General features: G+C 42.4%; 1 protein-coding gene across 13 annotated transcripts in view; it reads right to left on the bottom strand.

The window, feature by feature from the left end:
- PITPNM2 (phosphatidylinositol transfer protein membrane associated 2) overlaps nucleotides 1-22,206 on the bottom strand; it is a 200,216-nt gene that overhangs the window by 131,682 nt on the left and 46,328 nt on the right. The window contains exon 1 of one of the 13 annotated variants that reach the window (XM_065568713.1): nucleotides 6,253-6,271. The exons of the other annotated variants lie outside the window; for them this stretch is intronic. The gene's annotated coding sequence lies outside the window, so the exon portion shown is untranslated. Of the gene's footprint in view, nucleotides 1-6,252; nucleotides 6,272-22,206 lie in introns of those variants that run through there. 13 annotated transcript variants of the gene reach the window in all.

Here is a 22,206-nt window from a genome sequence, read left to right as displayed (position 1 = left end):
GTATACCACATGTATAAATGATGAATGGCTGAGATTACCCAGATGGGATTTCAATTTACACTTCTAGGATGTCTAAAATCTGATGCTTGGGGAATATAAAAAATACAAGATTATTACTTTTAAAACAGTTATACCCACTTTGTGGGGGTAAATTAAGCACCATAAACCCCATAATATTAAAAATTCAGGCCTTTTCAATTAACATTCAGAGCAGGGTTGGTACTGCCCAGAAGCCAGGATGATGTCAGGACGATTTTTAAACAAGTTAGGCATGTAATTGCTGTGGTAGTGTCAGTCTGAGTGTGCAACCAACTATTTGCACATGCACTATGTGCACCTGGCCTGGTTTTTAACAAAAAATAAATAAGGACTCGTGTGTTTCTATCTGCCCAGGTGTTTCTGTATTCAAAACACAGCCTCCAAGATCAGCTTCTTGGCCCCAACCCTGACCCCCATCTCCCTGCACTGGCTTCTCCCACTTTCCTGAGTAACAATGGGAGATGGGGAGACACGGGAGCGTCACTCTCTGCTTTGCCAAAGGGAAGTCCATCTGACTGGAACTACCAGTGGGGAATGGTGGGAATCCCCAGGAAGCCCAGATGTGGAGACATGCATGCCCCCTCCCATCCCTCTACTCCACCACACATTTCCACTGCACTGCCAGACCATGCTATAGAACTGATTACACCCATCTACCTTGTGTACCCATGGCACAACGCCCAACAGGCTGGGAAGCCAAGTCTCTGCACACCTCATATTTTGCTCCTCCCACCCCAACCATCACCTTACAGATCCTGCCTTTCCCAAAGCTCCCAGCATATACAGCCCCACTCAGACCTCCCTGTCCCCTCAGACTCTGTGCTGGGGAGAACTGGGGATTAGCATAGCAGCATCCGAGAACCAAAACCAGCAGCAGAACTTGACACTGCCACCAGTTTGTCCTGACACAAATACACACAGGGCCTGTGGTTCAGACAGAAGAGAAGAATTTATAATCTCAATGAAAAGTTCAAAAAGATTTCATGTATAAATGATTCCTCTGCCAAAACTAGTAAGTCTTTGACCTTAGGAACAGGGGTTAAATTCAGAGACTAAACTGAAAACCCTAAAGTGCAAGGTAGCAGAATTTTATCCCTGATTTAAGTGAAACTCTGAAGGCAACTTGAACCATGGAGCAGTTAAGGCAGGTGTTCTCAGACTTTTGTACTGGTGACCCCTTTCACACAGCAAGCCCCCCTTATACATTAAAAACACGTTTTTATATATTTAACACCATTATAAATGCTGGAGGCAAAGCAGGGTTTGGGGTGGAGGAGGACAGCTCGCGAACCCTCCCCCCCCCCCATGTAATAACCTCGCAACCCCCTGAGGGGTCCTGACCCCCAGTTTGAGAACACCTGAGTTAAGGGGTCTCCACAATTAATCGCTCAGATGGTCAGGCAAGGCTAGGGTGGCAGATGCTTCTGTTAGATCGCACCATAGCAAGCTGCTCTTATAAAAGACCTCCTTAAATTTGTAAACAAGTGCAGTTCTGCTTTCTAATAGGGCAATCAATATTAAAATATCCATTCTGTCTAGTTCTCAGGAAGAAGCTCATAAGCCATCAGACCAGAACAGAGCGCATAGAGCCAGATAAATCAGGCAGTAGTAAAGGCAGGTAAGGTTCATACACAGTACAGAGACCATTGCTGTGCTACTCTGCATTTCTAGATACATCTCCAAAGTAGCCAGGCAGAGGACACTGAGTACCTCATTTTTAAAGGTAAACTGAAAAGGTCTTTGATTTGCCATGATCCAAGTTCAGGGTTCCTGTAGGAGTTGTGTGACATTACTAACCCCATAAACAGAGCAGGGAGACAGTGCGTCTGCACTGACCTGCAAAGTGTTTGTAATGTCAACAACTGCTGCAAGGAGAGCTCTGAACTAGGGAGGCAGGAATGAGTTGTCAGCTGCTTTGATTTAAAAATGCATTTGCTGTTTAACGCCATGCATAGAGGTTCCAATCCAAAGATCATTAAGTCAATAGGAGTCTTTCTATTAGGGTCAGACCCTGCAAAGTGCTGATCTCTCTCAGCTTCTTTACACATTTCAGTGGGACCCCAGCTCATGTGTGCAAAGGGTGAAGGGTCCAGCCCCAGCCCACATGTCAGGTTGATGGTTGTGTTGCATCTTCCAAGGCTTGCTGGGCACAGTTGCAGTCAAGGTGTTTTTCAGTTTCATACCCATGCTTGTTGGGGGCAGTGCAGGTTCCTTGCATGGTTTTAATTTCTATAATTGAAGCTTCTAGTTGCTAAGGCAGTAGGTGATATAAAAATTAGCATGTCCACATACAAAGAAGTCAGTCTCACGCTGCCCTGGGGTATCAAATATACTACCAGTATTTCACCAACTAAAGACTATACAGAGCAATTTTATTCCGCAGTTGTGAGAGTCACAAAGCTCCGCTCGTGCCAGTGATGTGGTTTCTATTGTAACTAAAGAGGGAAAGGAAAATAGAGAGACACTACATAAAGGCACAAAAACCTAAAAATTCACAAAGACAAACAAGGGTCAGTCCTAGGACCAATCCTATTCAACTTAAATGATCTGGAGAAAGGGGTAAACAGTGAGGTGGCAAAGTTTGCAGATGATACTAAACTGCTCAAGATAGTTAAGACCAAAGCAGACTGTGAAGAACTTCAAAAAGATCTCACAAAACTAAGTGATTGGGCAATAAAATGGCAAATGAAATTTAATGTGGATAAATATAAAGTAATGCACACTGGAAAAAAATAACCCCAACTATACAACAATATGATAGGGGCTAACTTAACTACAACTAATCAGGAAAGAGATCTTGGAGTCATCGTGGATAGTTCTCTGAAGACGTCCACGTCTTTCTGGAAAACTCCAGATTTCTGATAAATCTGGAGTTTTCCATAGGTTGGGTAAGCCCTTCTGGAGCACACATCTTCATCACTGGTATGACCAAGAGAGTAAAGAAATATTGGAATGCCTCTGGAAAGGCAACTGATTGGATTCATTTGTCCAAAAACTGAACAGAACTTCAAAGAGAAAACAGTTCAGTTGCAAAGAAGTGAGCCACTCAAGGCAGAATTCAGTTCAAGCCTGTGTCCTATTAAACATTCAGATATAGCAAGTAATGTTTTTGCACAACATCAAGAGACCTGTCAAAAATGCTAAGCAATGGTTCCAAAGTAATTAAAGATGCTCTACTTTTGTTTCCAATAATTAGCCATGTACTCATGTTTGGTAGGCCTACCTTATACTGACAATGCAGGCTCTTCTAGCAGAGAGAAACATACACAAAAGGAGATTGTTTGTTACAAAATTAATTATTTGGTGTGAAGATTAATGTATTTTAAAAATCCTTTCCAGCTAGATCGCAAAATTGGTTCAGCTATAAAAAACAGGCTACATGGTATAGCAGCTTCCCTGCACTAGCCCAGACCAGAGACTGATCCAAATCCCACCAAATTTGTATGCAAACCTGTATCTGAAATTTCCCAAAGTTCAGAGATGTTTGGTTCAGGCCCATCAAACTCCAGGGCTCATGAACTGGAACAAAAGAAACTTGTAGAACTATTCAGAAATGTACCACGAAGAACAAATTCTTAATCAACACTGTCACCCAGGGGCCCTACAAAACAAAGTCTCCACTTAAAACCACAGACCTATCTGCCATAACAAAACATAGGGACATCTTTAAAGCCTGAAGACAAGACGGTTCTCATTAGAACTGCTCACCTTGCAAATAAAAAACACTCACTTCAGCTGCACTCGCACTAAAATGAAATCAAAGTCACACAGAGCAATTTATGTCATCGCATCTTTACCGTTCTAAGAGTGCAGCCCATACAGTTCTAAGAACAGGTGGTTCATCTAGCCAGCTGAACTGAACAAACAGGAATACAAAAACAAACACATTACCTACTGAAGTTCATGATGTTATGAACTGATTTTTTCCTCTCTCAGTAAACCAAGCCCTAACAATAACAACCACCTTCATAAATAGCACATGATCTTCCATAAAGGAAAAAGATAATCACTTCTTTGGTCCTGAAAACTACTCTGCCAGACAGAAGTCTCTTTCTGGAATTAGCTTCTGAACATACAATCCATACACCGTTACGCTGAAAGCAGAGTTAGAAATATTAACAAACTGCCAGCAGAATTTTTAGCCTACAGCTTGGCAGATAGTTTACAGATATTTAATAAAGAGTTTTGATAACTACTGCCCACATACATTTATTGTTGTAAAAGAATCCTTTAAAAGCCTCCAGCGTAATAGCATAATTTTTGCTTCCAACAGTATGAAAATTCCATGCTCCAATCAATACTACTATCTCTGAGTAACTAGTAGGAGAGCAGCAATGCCTATGATACATACAGTATAATACATACATTCTGAGAACAGTATTACTGCCACAACCATTTCAAAATTCCTGTTTAAAAAAAAACACAAAGAAAAATAAATCTACACAACAGCAAATCTGGACAAGATAGAGAACACAAATTTGTCCTGCGGAGAACATGAAGGATAACAAAAGCAGAGCTGTTGTCTAGAATCTGACCTTTAAATTCTCCACTTGCTGTTAAATACTGCTCAGAAAAGTAATTTTTTTTAAACTGCCAGTTTACATGAAGCAACCAGTAAGACAGACAGACACACAGAGACAGACACACACACACTGCAACCAACTAAACATCAAAAAAGTTTAGTAATGCTGTCAATATAAAGATCCTACATGTCTGTCTCTTGCATTCATACACAGTGTTTCAGCCTCAGAGAAAAGAAAGTCTTTCACAGCACAACACACACATTCCAAATCCAGCCCAACAAATGCAGATATATTGAAGTGCAGAGCAACACAGTTAATTGGCACTGCGAGAAGGTAAGCATTTCTTTATCTATTAAAACCAAAATTTAAAACAACCTACAAACAGATAACTAACCTGGACTGTGAACCTCTGCTTAGGAAGCCAGCCATCTGCCCTTTTAGCGCTATTTACTTTTAGTGACTTGTTGCTTAGTAAAGATGCTGAAGAGAAGGATCAATATTTTTACCCTGCAAAGAATCCATTTTGTATTCTGGACTAAAAAGCCACATGTTTATTGCTATAAACATGCACCCCTATATGGACTCTCCAAAACAGAATAAAAGCCAGCATTTAGCAGAAACTACATTTTCCAACAATGCAATTTAAAGGGAAAAAAAGAGCAAAGAGAAAAAGCCTGAATTTCATTCAAACTCAGTACAATTACAGTCAGTCCCAGATGAGCTGAAACAAACCATTGCTTTTTCTGGCTGCTTATATCAAAGTCCTGATAAATCTGATGGAAGTGCCTCATGAAGTATATTTCTGTGCCCATTTGCTATTTAAAAGATCAGACACATTTTATTCTCAAACAAAATTCAAAACAGCTGTTTCTAAGAGCTGACTGCTGAACTGCATCCCCGTAATGTCCTCTCTGTCAGACTCCCTCGAGCACACGGCATTCAAAGACAGGAGAAATATTCTAACCCATAGTAAATAAATATCAGAGCCAAGATCTCTAAGGTAAAAATGGGGCAGACATACTGTCTTCCTGGCATGTGAGGCACCCAGCAGTAGTATGGCATGAAGATCTCCTTTTATTAGCCTTTTCCTGAATTAAGACTCTGTTTTCAATGGAAATATCAGCAACAGTGATGAAAGGAGAAAGGGGGGGAAAGAAAAAGGTGATTAAAGAATCAGACAGGTGCCAGAAACAAAACCAAAACAGAAAATGTTTGCAAGCAAGATGATGTTTTCAGACATCTGCCTGCTCTCAAAGTTGCTAACAAAATACTTCTGCTCTTAAGCCAGTCTTTAATATAAACTAACCCAATTTCTAATATAGAAAAGGATTTATTCTCAAATCAATACACAGTGAATAAAGAGTATTTCTCCATATTTCTATTTCCTTATCTATTTTAGAAAATACTATGTTCATAGCAGTACCATGTATTTCTATGTATTATTCCTGATCTTGATAAGCACACCTTGCATTTTTAAGTATGAATTAATTAGATAAAGCTGTCTGATTACTTCCTGCATAGCAGAATGGAACAAGCAGCACTCATCAGGATTCTCCCAGAAAGAATAAACTATTCTGTACCATCCACTTTCAGTCTCTCTTTTTAAAACAAGCGTGTGTGACTAATCCTTTGCCTTACAAGCTGACAGAACCACTGTATCACCATGCTTCCAAAGAAACTGCAAAATTACCTTGGGCAGGGGGAACACAGTAAGCATTTGTTGGTCTGATATATTTTTGAAGAATCCTGAGGCATTCCCCTGTTCTGGCATCTTTAATGAGTTGGCTGCCACCACTTCTTTCATGACATGCCATAAAACCAGGAGAGCAGAGTGATGCATTCATGTCAGTTGGACACAAAAGCCATGTTCAGGCAAAATAAAAAGAAAACCGATTCTCTCCTCTGCTGGAACTACTAAGCTAAGTTGCCATGGAGAAAAGGGGAGCTGTGAAGCAACTTGAAGTATGTGGTGAAAGGAGACAGTACAGTGTAGCCAGAGGGAAAGTAGAAACAAATGGGCCATCAGTGGCACATTTCTAAGTGCACCCACTAACCTGAGGCTGAGAAGAAATTACTAGCAATTACTATTAACGTAACTTCCACTCAACACTCATGAGCATGAGCCAGTGCTATCCTCACAAAGGCAAAACAAAAAACCACACACTGTTGCCAGATTAGCCTATTAAGATAATTGCTTATTGTTGAACCTTTAACCATCGAAATCAGACAATGTACAATCACAATTACAGTAAAACTGTCCTAATATTTTCTGTAAAAAGCAACAGAGGGTCCCTGTGGCACCTTTAAGACTTACAGAAGTATTGGAGCATAGGCTTTTGTGGGTGAATGCCCACTTCATCAGACGCAAGTAATGGAAATTTCCAGAGGCAGGTATAAATCAGTATGGAGATAACGAGGTTAGTTCAATCAGGGAGGGTGAGGTGCTCTGCTAGCAGTTGAGGTGTGAACACCAAGGGAGGAGAAACTGCTTCTCTAGTTGGATAGCCATTCACAGTCTTTGTTTAATCCTGATCTGATGGTGTCAAATTTGCAAATGAACTGGAGCTCAGCAGTTTCTCTTTGGAGTCTGGTCCTGAAGTTTTTTTGCTGTAAGATGGCTACCTTTACATCTGCTATTGTGTGGCCAGGGAGGTTGAAGTGTTCTCCTACAGGTTTTTGTATATTACCATTCCTGATATCTAACTTGTGTCCATTTATCCTCTTGCGTAGTGACTGTCCAGTTTGGCCAATGTACATAGCAGAGGGGCATTGCTGACACATGATGGCATATATAACATTGGTGGACGTGCAGGTGAATGAGCTGGTGATGTTGTAGCTGATCTGGTTGGGTCCTGTGATGGTGTTGCTGGTGTAGATATGTGGGCAGAGTTGGCATCGAGGTTTGTTGCATGGGTTGGTTCCTGAGTTAGAGTTGTTATGGTGCGGTGCGTGGTTGCTGGTGAGAATATGCTTAAGGTTGGCGGGTTGTCTGTGGGCGAGGACTGGCCTGCCTCCCAAGGTCTGTGAAAGCGAGGGATCATTGTCCAGGATGGGTTGTAGATCACTGATGATGCGTTGGAGAGGTTTAAGCTGAGGACTGTAGGTGATGGCCAGTGGAGTTCTGTTGGTTTCTTTTTTGGGCCTGTCTTGTAGCAGGAGGCTTCTGGGTACACGTCTGGCTCTGTTGATTTGTTTCTTTATTCTTTATTTCCTTGTGTGGGTATCGTAGTTTTGAGAATGCTTGGTGAAGAATATTTTCTGTACTCGGCAGCATTAGACCTATTGCCATCCCCCTTCTGTGAAATTACCAGCTTTGAAATGTCTCTTTCAGGTAAACTATGGGTATTCCCGCTGGAGCGCTGCTACCATACCGCCTTTTCTACAAGGCTGAGACTGCACGTAAGGAATTAAGCAGCAGTTAGGTCACATTTCCAAAATATGCTATTTAGAAAATACACTATAATACAGCTAACTAAATAAACTGGAGATACAAACCACAGCTCTTGGAGCATTACTTTGCAAGGGAGGTGCCCACACCTCACCCAACTGAAAGCTGTATTTACAGCTTGCTTGGAACCCAAAGGCTGTAGCTAATTTGCCTATGATGGAGCAGATTGCGTCTGCCCTCAGATTACCTTCACATGAATGTGTCCCCCCAAGAGGCAAAAGTCCCCAGCAGGATCAGATACTCATCTTTTTGTTAGTATCCTGAGTTGCCTGCAGCTGATGTTCATTGATTGCATAAAACACTGGCACTGGTGGACACACAGCATTGGTGTCCTTGCTCAAGTTCATATACTTGAGCAGCTGCTAAGAGAAAAGCCTCCAGGGGCCCTCTTATGCTGGGGAAGGTGCTGCAGGCCTTGTGAGGAGGATGCCACTTAGTCACTAACTGGCATGGTATGCAGAAAAGAGGAGACAAGGTGCAGCTTGATGAAGAGGGGCCTCCATATCTTCTTCAGACCCTTTTATGCCGTCAGGGAGCAGGTAGCGGGGTCTAATTGGAGCCAGTCAACCTAGAGCCCCTCAGAGGACTGCAACTAGTTAGATAGCTGGAACATGTATTTAATACACCGAATATTTGCCCCCAGAGGTGGACACACAGATAAGCAAAACAGCAAATAAGCATCTAAGATACTTATGAGTACCAAGAGCGTGTCAGTTTCCATAGAAGCAACAATAACCAGTTTGATGCCCCCAGCAGCACAGAGAAGGAGCCCCACTGGGACACAACTCCCTCAATTTAATTTGTAAAGTTAAAATGCCACTGTAATGAATTAACAATTGTGTTCCATCATGTCTCAGCTTCCAGAATCTGAACAATATCGTGATATGGCTCCTGAAAGGGTAACTTCTAACTGAAAAATACAGGGTGCTCATACAGGGTGTCTCACGAACATTGCTCTTGGCAGCAAGCAGGTCGTGAAGAAGAACAATACTGTCACTAGCTAGCACTGGAATTAGGCTCCCTATAATTCAGTTGGGAGTCCCCTTCGCGAGTGTGATCGGGCATCTGCCCCCACATTGGCAGAAAAGAGGTTAAAAGTAGCCATAGGAGGCTGTGCAGGAGGCAGCCAATCGGGGCAAAGTAGGTCCATATAAAAAGGGAGCTGCAGGGTAGACGAGGGCAGTTCTCTGTTGGGAATCCAGGGAGGAAGGACTGGGTCCCTGACGGGCTGGGAGAACTGCCAGCACCCTGGACAGAGCAATGCTGCCAACAGGGGCCAAGGGAGCAAGAGACAGCTCCTGGCTGGCTGTTGGGGGTTGCAGACTGAGGCCCTGATGCAAGGGCAAGGAGGGTGCTGGAAACAGGTGGGAAGTGGCTAGACTGTGGACTGCAGTTTGCCACTGAAGGGAGTGGCCGGACAGGAGATTACAGGTCCCCCAGAAGGGGAGAACACAGAGTGTAGCACAGCCAGAGGGCAGTGTCATGAAGAGGATGCCACAGTCCTGGGAGTAACGTGGGTACAGGAGCAGAGGTGACGGTGGGCGAGACACTACCAGAAGAGGGCACACAGCTAATTTCCAAAAGAGCCAGGAGGAGGTGCTGCAATGGCGAGTTGCACCCTGTTACAGGGAGCCACATATTTTAAAACAATTTGTCCAAAAGAGAGAGGTTTAGGGTTTTTTTTATTTTTTATTTAAATGAGTAGTAAAATCTTGTTTGTTCTTTCCCCCCTGGGTTTGTAGTTATGGATCCCCTTACACTGCAAATTCCCTCTCACCATGGTCATTAGCTAAGCCTCAGGCATACAAACCAGGCAATAGGACCTGGAATTTATGGCTGCAAAAAATAATAATAATAATTAAAAAAAAAAAACAGACATCTGTCCTCTAACCTCCATGAACTGCTGTAGTATTAGGGCTTTTCTCAGCTGTAGACTGCGGCCACTAGAGATTGACCCCACCCTCTCACACAGATAAGTTAGCCATTCATTCCAGTAGGGAGCAGTAATACATACACAAGCATTTCTCCCATATCCACCACTCCACATCAGTCTAGAGAGTTTCTTGTTTGTGCATCTCACAAGGTATTTTAAATGCAGAATGGATGTTCACAGGCCTTCAGCCAACTGAACATTTTCCAGTTGGTTTAACATCCCTAACTTAAAAATAAAAGAGGTTTAAGAGAGTCATTAAAATGTCAAGTTTAACAGAATTGAATAGAGTAGGGGAAAACTTATTTAATTTATAAAGTGGTATCAAGAAATAGTCATGGAAACCAACTTCACTTTTTGTGCACAGAGAAAGTCCTTGTACCCACAGAAATACTCATCTCAAATTAAAGATGCACCAGAAGATTCAGGTTTTGTTTGAATGGGGAGGGCAAGAAACCTAAGAAGCATTGTCTTTAATTAACTAGGTTTGGCATCACACAGCCATGTTTGCTTAAGGAATTTTCATGCTCTTGAAGGGAGATTTTTCACAGTGACAAATACTTTTATGTGGTGGTTCAAATTCAGAAATTGCTGGCCCATTTTAAAACCATGCTTATTCACACTCTGGAACATGTCTTTAATAGGGGAGTTAGTTGTTCTTTTGCATTAAGGAAAACTGTGCTAAAATGTTAGTCTCTAAGGTGCCACAAGTACTCCTGTTCTTTTTGCGGATACAGACTAACACGGCTGCTACTCTGAAACCTGTGCTAAAATGCTGTTCTCATTTCCAGCAGAACAGAGAGCCAAACGGCAGCAAGCTGTATTTGAGGACCAGAATTTTTGGCAGATGGGTCAAGAACAGCAGCTGTATTCACAGAAAGTGTGCACATCTCAACATACTTCGAGCTGCTGATTTGAAGCATGTCACGGGAGGCAGAGTGTACACTAGGAAAATTAGCCATTCTTGACAACAGCTCCCCTGTACCTCTCAAATGGTTGTTGCAAACAGTTGCCCCACTGGGGCACAGAGGGTCAACATTAATATTTAATATGTAATATTTATATTACAGTAACACCCATAGACTCTATACAAACTTAGAGGGAGACATACGCACTACCCCAAGGAGCTTGTAGTCTAAGGCTTTGTATTTACTGTCAAAAAGGCGTGTTTTTACTGTGAGATAATTAATGCACGTTACCCAGCCCACTGTAGAATTCTAATGGAGACAAGGCTCTGCAGTTTTACCATGAGGTAACCTAGGCAAGATCAACTGTGGGTGGCTCGAAGGGTAGGTAGGGGAATTTATGTTTGAAAGTGTTGACCCCATCTAGCTACGCCACATTAAAAACTACAGGTGCCTTGCCTCCACTATGATTTTACAGCAGGATGGCAATTGTGCATTAATTATCCCGCTGTAAAGAACCCATCTTTTCTGCAGCAAAGAGAGCGCCTAAGAGATTCAATACAAGTTATAGCAAACAGTTCTAGATACATAGAAGAAGGGACCATTGGGATCATCTAGTTAGACCTCCTGGATAGAGCTTCCCCAAAATAATTCCTAGAGCAAATCTTTTAGAAAAACTTCCAACCTTGATTTAAAAATTATCAGTGACGGAGAATCCACCATGACCCTTAGTAAATTGTTCCAATGGTTCATTACCCTCCCTGTCAAAAATGTATGCTTTATTTCCAGTCTGAATTTGTATAGCTTCAACTTCCAGCCACTGAATCGTGTTAGACTTTTCTCTGCTAGACTGAAGAGCCCATTGTGAAATATTTGTTCCCCATGTAGATACTTACAGACTGTAGTCAAGTCACTTCTTAACCTTTTCGTTGTCAAGTTAAATAGGTCAAGCTCTGAGTCTATCACTATAACAATCCTTTAATCATTCTCATGGCTCTTCTCTGAACCTTTCAAATGCGTTCCTACAACGTGCTGAACTGGTCTGACCATACTGACCCCAGAAGGGCAGTTGTTTAAAACCATTTAGAGAAAGGCCTGGAGGAAGCCATTTTAATAACAGATGTCAAAAGCAGCCCATTCTCCGCATGTGGGCAAGGCCAGACAGTGATTCTAAGAACTCTGGCCTAAACATCCTGAATAGTAAAAAGAATTAAATAACAGTTTTGCATTTCTGAAATGCCTTTCCTCAGACTATCTCCGAGTGCCTTATGAAGACTCAGTTAGCCATACAACAACCCTGTGAAGTGGCAAAGTGCAGTTATCCTCTTTTTACTATGAGGAAACTGAGGCACAAAGAGGCAAATGGTATGATTTTTATTAGGAAAGAATAATAAGTAAACCCAAAACTTTCCAGAGAGAAGTGCAACTTCAGCTGACAGCATCCCTTTGAAATGTCAACACCTAAAAGACATGGAGGAACATGAGGAGGAGTGGTTTGCATGTTTGGTTTATTTTGGGTATGTCAGAACTAGAGTAAGAAGAGAAAAAAGTATGAGAAGGAATGATACCTAAAAGGAAAACTAAGAGCTAGTTCTGCAAAGTTTTCGGAGGTGAACGTGCCAAGGATTACTCTAGCTCAGAGGTAGGCAAACTACGGCCCACAGGCCGTCCTGCCTGGCCCCCTGAGCTCCTGGCTGGCCTCAGCCCCTCCCCTGCTGGCTCCCCTCCCCCGCAGCCTCAGCTCACCGTGCCGGTAGCGCGGCAGCATGGCTGGCTCTGGCCGGGCAGCTCAGGGGCAGATTTACAAGTGAACACAGGGTGCCCTGGCACAGGACCCCCCAACAACAGGGGGCCCCAGGGCCCGCACCGGGGCAGCTCAGCACCGGCGCACCCCCCGCAGGGAGGGAGGGGCTGCACTGTTGGGGCAGGAAAGCAGCTGGGTGGTGCGGGTGGCGGAAGCGCAGGGAACAAGGCTGGAGGACTCAGGAGGAGCTCTGGGCAGCCGTGCAGCTGGCCGGAGAGAAGCGGTGCTTTGAAGGGGAAACCGCCGCTTCTTTCCGGCTGCCCCTGCTCCTCCTGAGTCCTCCGCCCATGTTCGCAGGGCCACATTCCGAAAGAGGCTTATGGGAGGGAGTGGATAGGGGATGGGATCCCCGGGGAGCGGTTGGGGCAGGGGGTCCCGGGACGGGGCGGTCAGGGGACAAGGAGCAGGGGGGGTTGGATGGTTTGGGGGCTCTGAGGGGGGCAATCAGGGGCCAGGAAGTGAGAGGGGACAGGGGGCAGGCTGTTTGGGGAGGCACAGCCTTCCCTACCCGGCCCTCCATACCGTTTCGCAACCCTGATGTGGCCCCCGCCCCAAAAAGTTTCCCTACCCCTGCTCTAGCTAGTCATTTCATTACAGCAAACAGGCAGTGTAATATAGATAACCCAGTCACTGAGGCTAACTGCAAAGAGAAAATAAATCACCATTTTATTACTAAGTTTCTTCAGTATAATTTTAAAAGATTGTCACACTGGAAGCCACCTTCTTAGCCTGATAAGTTAAGGGAGGACTCAGAAATGCAGATCATTCCTGAATGCCTGACTGAACTGGCCAATCAGAATTGTTTTAAGTTCTATTAATTTGAAAGGATTTGCACACTTTAGCAGTGGCCCTTAATCAAAAAACAACAGAACTTAAAACTTTGAAAGTGATCTGTCTCATCAAACACTCAAATGGGGTCTGCATTTCCCAAGTCCTAGCTGAATTTTTTGTTAGGCCCCCAGCCTGCAGAGACTCATGAATACCTTTACTTATGTGAGTAATTCTGTAGAACTCAACAGGATTATGCATACGTGTAAGCATTTGAAGGGTCAAGCCTTTAGACTGGACCTTTTGTATCCACAAATGGCAGGGCACAGAGAGAGAGAAACCAGCATTATTCAACGTTATCCAGAGATAAACCACAGCAGAATGAGAGAGAGAGAGATTTATATATTCAAATGTAGTCAGTATTTCTCTGAAGTCTCATCAGTTCTTCTTTAGGAAGATGGTATAGTTGCAAAGGAAAGATTCCTACCAAAAGTGATCAAATAGCTTTTCCTGTCTCGGTGGGAGTGGAGGAGGGAATTAAGTGCCATAAGAAAGAACAAGATTAGTGTTCTGTCACAGAGGGAAAATATGGACAACTGAAAAAAAATTAAAATTAAAATTCAGCAATGAAGAGAAGTTCAGGATTTAGTTTACTGGTCCTGGATATTTTGCATCATGGACAAGAAAGGACCCATGAAATCTGATGAGCACAGAAGAGAGATTCCCTTTCATACAATGCTACTGCATGATCAAAAGGAAACACGAAGGGTGTAAAATTCATTGCTTCCGTACTATGTAATCCTATTTACAGTTCTCTCTCTTTAGGTTTTGGCTGAAAGTTGGAAAAAATGCATAATCCCGGATAATAAATGCTTTAATAAATCATAGGGGCATCTCATCACGGGGGAAAAACTACCACTATTAGAAGTAACACCTATAGTGAATACAATACCAAACACAAGGAAACACAAAAATGTATCTAAGCTGTTAAGTCTTCTTAATTCTCCCCCTTATTAGTGTAATTATAATACTGGTTGCTTTTTCTGTTCAATATTTTTTTCTATAAAAGGCACACTGCATATTTGTCCTATTAATATTTCACTGATTATTTTATTTTCCTTACTTTCTAAGGCCTCAATCCTGCAAATACATACATACATTCTTAATTTTACATATGTGAATAGTTCCACTTCAGTTACTGAGACAATTCATGCACACAAAGTTTAACATATGTGAATGTGTCTGCAGGATTAGGGTTGTATTTTGTACCAGCACCTCCTTCAAGAAAAATGAAGCAAGCTATATTATGGAGAGGAACGTCATCCTTTCAACAATTATTGAAGCTAGCTTCTCATGACAAGCGCAAATTTGACATCCCACCAGATGCCAATTTATACAAAATCAAACCAACCCACCTGAAATTTCACATCCTAGTTCAGGTAATAATTTTTTGTTAAAAAGATATGCTTGGAATTTTCATATTGGTCCTCATACGGACTCAGTAACATCTCTTCCAGGTGAAAACAACATTTCTCTATGTATGCATAAAATATTATTATAGGTTCAAGAATATGTATGAACAGGCCAAATGAAGTTAACATTTATGGTATTTATTTTGTTGGTGAATTATCAGTTACAGAAACTAACACACAAGAATTAAGAGACAAGGCTTTTCCCCTTTGACAATAAAACAAATGCTCACAAGAGCAGACAGGCAGGGAAGGTACTCCAAACAACCCCTCATCACTTCCCTTTAGTCATTCTACAGCCAAGAACCACACCTCACCATTACCATTACCATAAAGTGTGCACCAAGTAAATTTCAATACTATTTTATCTAGGTCTGACTCTATCATTCTCTTTTTGACCTGTTAGGGAAGGAGCCCCAAAGCGGTCTCTATCTCCACAACCCAGGGTTTCATTTTTGTCATTAGCAGAGCATTTTTGTAGCACAGATCTCCATAAAGTGAGTTTATCCTGGATCCAGTGAATAGACGTATTTCATTGTTCAAACATAGGCCATTCTAGATTGCAGGTGGCAAGTCCTTAACAGATGTCAAGTCCTTAAGTAACAAAGGCAGGGGATCAAGAGGCACCACAATGCTAAAACAGAATGACAAACAAAATCACCTCCACCAAAGGGACAGAACTGCTCATGGGGTCCAGTTTGCGTGGCCTGTCCTACCTTTACAACATTCAGGCTACGCGTCAGGAAATATTTGTTCTTTGTGGCAGGGGAAAAAAAGCCGAGGAATTATTTTGTGTTAAGTCTCTCAAACATCAGTTGTATTAGAAGTATGTTTTATTCCCTTTCTTCTTCTTCCCCAGGTGTCCTTCTCTACAACAACCCACTAAGACCTCCTCAAACTTTTGCCTTCTCCTACACCACGATCTCAGTTTGGATCAAAGCCTTGTAGAACTGAGAAATCAGTCCCCCTGCTGGAGCCAGCCAGATCAGAATATTTTCTCTAGAGGGGACAGTGTTAAATTTGGTGCTAGTGTTGCAGATTTGGGTGCTTAGAAAGATGGAGATCAGCACACAAACAACACACACACACACACACACACACACACACACACACACACACACAAAGTTGGATCTCAGGAGACCTTGAGGGGACTAAAGCTCTTCAAAAGGAGTGAAGTCACCAAGCACTAAAAACAGCTACCGAGCACCTAATCGCCTTACAAAATTGGATCCGCTGAATTGGGTTATTATTGATGGGACAGGTATTCACTTATCAGCCTACACAGGACTTTCTTTCTCCACTACTGGACTAGCTAGAGTAAAATTTTCAAGAGTGCCTAAGTGGCTTTGGTGCTTTTGAAAAAAGAGAAACTTAAGCTGATTTCGTTTACATGGTACTGAAAATTTTATCCCACATGTCTAAGAGTGTGTTGGGAGTCACTAAGAAACACAAGTTGCAAAGAGATTCTGAGAGGTAAACTTCCCACTCCAGCAGGTGGGAAACGGCTTGAGTTCTCCCAGCCAAACCCTCACAAAGCCAAGCCTGCAGGGTATATCATGCTCTTATTCAGGGGAAAGCCAATCCTACTCCTGATTTATAAAAGATCACTCACTTGCAAACATGGCTTTCCTCCTGAGAAGGCAACCTTTCTGCATCTCTTTCCTCGCTATTTAGATATAAACATTATAAAGCACAAGCAATTTCTCTCTCTTTCTTCTCTCACTCCCCACCTAATCTCTTTTGAAACTGACATTTTTTGAGAGCAATGGCTAAAGAGAGATGCTTAAAATAGATCACAGAATATCAGGGTGGGAAGAGACCTCAGGAGATCATCTAGTCCAACCCCCTGCTCAAAGCAGAATCAATCCCCAGACAGATTTTTGCCCCACATCCCTAAATTGCCCCCTCAAGGATTGAACTCACAACCCTGGGTTTAACAGGCCAATGCTCAAACCACTGAGCTGTCCCTTCCCCCTTGGGTGGGGGATGCATTTAGAGGTTGGTTCAAATACCCCAAACTGCCGGGACATTCCACTTTAGGGTCTAAGCTTTCAAACAATACTAGTGATTTAGAGGACCCAAACTGAGACATCTTAAAAGGGCCTCATGTTCAGAAGGGCAAGTGTTCACATTTTGCCTTTAAGGCATCTCAGGTTGGGCACCAAAGCAAAGCACCCACTAGTCCCTTTTGACAGGCCCAGATCCTGACATGAACTTTGCATCTCAAATCCATCTGCAGATGACCACACCCCAAGTAAGTAAACAAGTTTTACAAGAGCAAACAGACTTCCAGAGGTTCACCGGATAATTGTTTCCCTCCATGTTTTAAAATTAAAAGGGGGGGAAAAAAGAGAGAGACAGACAGACATCTGGGTTATGTTCTAAATGTAATTAGCAGTCTGACAACAGGACAGAATAATGTCAAACAAATTACAAGCAATGTGCTTTCATTCACAGGGTGACAAGTCAACAGACAGTTAATTTTAAAACTGATTATGTACCAACTCCTTAAATAAAATAAACATGCACTCACACACAAAGCAACTGGGAGTCCAAATATACATTTTGTTTTTCCTGGGGTAGGGCTGAACAGCATGTTTATATCCCAAGAGCCGTCTAAGGAATAACTACGGCCAACATTTTTAGAAGTGCCCATTTATTTTGGGTGCCCAAATTGAGACACTTTGGTCCCCAATTCTCAGAAGTGCTGAGCACTCATAACTTCCATCAAAACCAACAGCAGTTGCTTGCCAACAAGGAGAAGAGAGTGTTTGTAAAGTAGGCAAAGAAGTTCCAGAGAGTGCAGCTTCTGTTCTCGGTTTTGTGTGATACGATCTACTGTTGTAGGTAAAGTCACAGAGCCCCAAACTCAAGTCTTGGGAGGCAGAAAGTTTTCCCTGGTGTATCTCTCAGGTTCCGTATGCTGTTGGGTTACTCAGTGCAATGACATCTGCAGAATAGCAGTGGGATCATCTCACAGTCAGAGGCCTAAATGCTGCCTGCATCAGAAAGACACAAAAAAGAGGGCAAACGCAGCCAGAAAACTCTGCAGCATTTCCCTGTCTCTCACTGGGGGATAGATTTACTGATTGTGAAAGGAGCCTGGGCCAGGAACTTCAGAGAAGTCAAGGACCCATGGGGAAATCTAGCTCCAGTCTCACAAGAGGCATCCTCCATTGTTCCCTGGGGTGTCCATCCCCCCCTCCTGCTAGGCAGCATATCCCTGAAGAGTTACACTGCTAATGGGTCTCACCCATGGCTATGCCCCAACCCTCCCCCCCAAATTGGGAAGAAATAACTTAAGAGGGGTTAATTCCACTTTCCACGAGTGCTTGAGGGAGCTTCAATAGCGGAGCCCAGGTTTTGAGCAGATATAGAACTGGGGGTTGATGGGTTTTATTGGTGATGCCACTTTCAATTATACCTATTGGCTTGATATGGCACCACTAAAGGACATCGGAGGACGATTGTCTCTCCCACCTACCCTGTCCCCCTATTAGCTCCACCATTGGAGCAGCTCACGCACTGCATGGGCTCTCCATCTCCAACCCAATCTTACATAGTGCTAGCCAAGAAAGATTCTTCAGGGCTAGGAAAAGAGTAAATGCTGCAAACTCCCCTGCCGCATACTCCTATCAGAACACTTCTACCTAGCTAACGGACCTTTCCTCTCCCCTTCACATCATACAGAAGTGGAAAATATCTGGCCTATATAATCAGAAAGGGGAAGACATAGGAACCTCAAACCAAGTCTCCTCAGGTGGGAGAGTTGCATTTCCAAACATCATGCCCTCAAGACACCAGTACTTCCTCTCTCCTTGCAAGCTTTTCCATTCATCTTAATAAAAGTAATGCTGTGGTGGTGCACATGCAGCAATTCTCTTAACAGTCTCATGCTAATAGGAATTCTCCGTTTGTTTGAATGATAGCAGCCTCATGATAATGTCAATGCAAAGCTAAAGGAGACAGTGTTATGCTGTGAAGAAAGGGAAAAGCAAGCAGGAGAGACTGCAAAATATAAGACAGCAACAGAGTGATGTCAAAAAATCACTGTCAACATAAGTCTGCGGAGACATTAGGCTGCAAGAAGAAGTACAACGTAACAAGCTGGAACAATGCATACTGTGCAAATCTATGCCAAAGAAGAGAACACAGGAGGAAGGAAAAAGTTACAAATGTTACAGAATCAAAGAGAATTAAAAATAGCACTGTTATGATAAAATAAATCAGGTTTCTTTTTAAAGCAAATGTCCTTCCCCATGTTTCTAGTACTGTAGTATTTGTAACAAAGCTGAAAGGCTTTTAAAAGTCTAGCTCACTTTTCACCATTTGTGCCACTTACTTTTGGCTTTTCACTCAGTTTTGGCAATGAAAAAGCTGGTCAATTTCACAGTCCGATTCTCATGCACTGGTAAATGATTGAATACCTAGATCAATGAACTGCAACTGGAGGTTTGAATACTAGAAGCAGTTAATGAAAACTGTTTTAATAGTTTACTTAACATATTTCTATTAATACATGCTTGTAATATACTCTCCCCAGCCCTTCATCTCCCAAATCCTAGTATTAAAACCTAACTACCAGAGCCCTTTTAAATGAAAACATATTAACACAAATGTAGAAAGGCCCAAACATCCTCAAGGGTTAACATTTTCAGGATGGGAAAGGGATGTACTGCGCAACACCCACTAGATCAAATTCTGTTCTTAAATTCACTAGAGTAAAATGTAACCACAGTGAAGCCACTGCAGTTACTCCAGACCAACACCAATGTCACTCAGAGCAGATTTTAGTCCATTAAGCATAAATTCCTCCAAACAGCCCTGAAGTTTACCTGAAATGGATTTTCATTCAGTTGTTCAGGTGAGTCAGTGCCAATGAGGATCCCAGCCAGACGTCAAACTGGAACCCAATCCACATCACACAGAGCGGGCAACTTCCTCCAAAGCTATAATTCCCACTCCCTAAAATATCTGCTAGGGGCTGTGAAAGAGCAATGCATGTTAGGCTCTCTCCTATTACTATACTCACAGATCATTCCCAACCACCTCTAAACAGGGCATACAGATGGCCTCTTCCTAGACCTTCAGGTCTAGCAAAGTAGACCTGCTCTCTGTCTGGCCCACAAGGAGGGCTATGAGACATGGAGGCCCTACCCACTCACCCTGTCCTGCAGCAACAGAACCAGAAAGGGATCCTGCCATTTATCTGGGCCCTCAACTCATTTTAGGGATTTCTCACGGTTTTCAGATTTCTATGCTAACACATTTTAAGCTAGTTTTATCATACCTTACCCTAAAGGATACCATATTATGCAGCATACTCATTCACAAGGCACCATCAGACATTCTTGGTGACATTTGTTATGTGGGATTTCTTTTAAACAATACAGGGCTGATAAAGCACAGGGCTTGGTATTAAGCCCAGTTTAATTTAACATGCTTATTAATTATCTGAAAGAGAAAATGTAATCAGCATGTTAATACCATTCACTGATGATGATATGAAATCAGAGGATGTTGTGAAGACCACAGAGGATCGAGAAAACACACACACACACACAAAGATAATGCACTTCTGTAGAGAGTTTAGAAATACAGGGCTGAAATAACAAAATGTGAGTTTCAGCTTGGAAAAATGCAAGCAAATACACTGGGGGAAAGATAACTCAGGCGACCTGCGGATAGCAGTAGACAGTAAATTAGATATCAGTTTGCATTGTGATATGACAGCAAAAAATCCCTTGTGATTCTGAGTAGAATATACAGAGGCATACAGAGGCAAACAGTAGATCGAAGAGGTGAGGGTCTCTCTCTCCAGCACTGGTGAGAACCCAAGAGGACACAATGCATTGTAGAGAACTGTCAAGGGGGCCTAAGGGAGACAGGAACCAACCCATAGAAAGTAACAACATAGTTGCCTCAAGGAGGTGCTTGCGCAAAAGGCCCCGATCCTGCAAAGTCAATGAGAGTTGGGTGCCCAACTTCCTTCAGTCACCCACCCTGAAAATCCCAGCCTCAGCATCATAGAACAAAACAACTAAGGGGGAAGGGAAAATCACTGTATAAGGAAAGAGTATAGCTTAACTATGCAGTAACTAAGATGGAGGTACCAATCTGCAAGCATTTTCAGAGTGAAAACACCAAGGAAGAGGATTCAGGATAGCTCAATGTGAGTGTACAGCTAGGAGTGCCTGGAATAAATTAAAGCAAAAGTAAATTTATGAGTAACATCAGAGAAAACATATTGGCAATAAGATGTCACGTCGTGAAACAGTCCCTAAGTGAAGTGACAGAAGCCCCATTCCTTAGGTCATTTAAAGCTCGACTGGAACAAGTACTGGAGAATCTATTGAAGAAACCAATTCTGTCTTGGCAGGACGATGAATGAAGAGTGAATATAAAATGCCCTTTCCATCTTAAAAATTTCTATGGATTCTTCAAACAGCTCCTTGGAGCTTTCTTTTATTTCTCTTAGACATTTACACTTGTAAACAATTTAGTTTAAGAATTAAACTAAATCTCTGAAGCAGGTACTGGGCCAAATTACCCACTCATAAAAATAGATAATTTGTATTAATTTAAGCTATTAAACATCAACAGTAATTCTAGAACTATTCAGAGTCGGATATTCTAGTCTGGACAGTATACTTAGCAATTCTTTTTATGAATAGCAGTGACAGGATTTAAGCAGGCAGTGCTGTCATTCAGGAAAGAAACACTGCTCTATGTGTAATAATCTATACATGTTTTTTAAAAAGCCATCTAAAACACAGCAGTTTATTAGGGTGAACATCAAACAACAGAGAAGTTTTACCTTTTGATAAATAATGAAAAATGCAGCAGCACTGTGTCTGGAAGATTTCATGGACGGCTTCTTGTTAACATCTAAGGAAAATTGTTCTGAATGCTCACTAGCTGCTGCATCATTCAGGGGCTGTCACCTGAACCTCACAGCTAATTAGCTCTTTTCTACTCTGGAAAGGGTAGTTCAGGGAGAGAAGACTTGAGAAAATATACCAGATGTGTCATTACTACAGCCACTCAAAGACATCAAGTAATCCTTCAACCTCCATACTATGAATTATTACCCTATGGAGCTTAGGCAATAATATTTTCACCACCAAAACCAACCTATCATGCCAGAAGTCAGAAAAAACACAGCCTTAAAACAGAAGTCAAATGACTGAACTGACAACTGGACAGACAATCTGAGAAAACAGGCCTTTTATACTACAATAAATCTTAGATCCTGCCATAGAGATCTAAGTCACCCACTGACTGACAGAGAAGGGCAGACCAACTATTATTATTATTTGT

Source organism: Chrysemys picta, chromosome 15 (assembly GCF_011386835.1).
Source record: "Chrysemys picta bellii isolate R12L10 chromosome 15, ASM1138683v2, whole genome shotgun sequence".
NCBI classification, from domain to species: Eukaryota; Metazoa; Chordata; order Testudines; family Emydidae; genus Chrysemys; species Chrysemys picta.
Note: the sequence above shows the minus strand (reverse complement) of the source record. Positions and strands in the feature narration are given on the sequence as shown.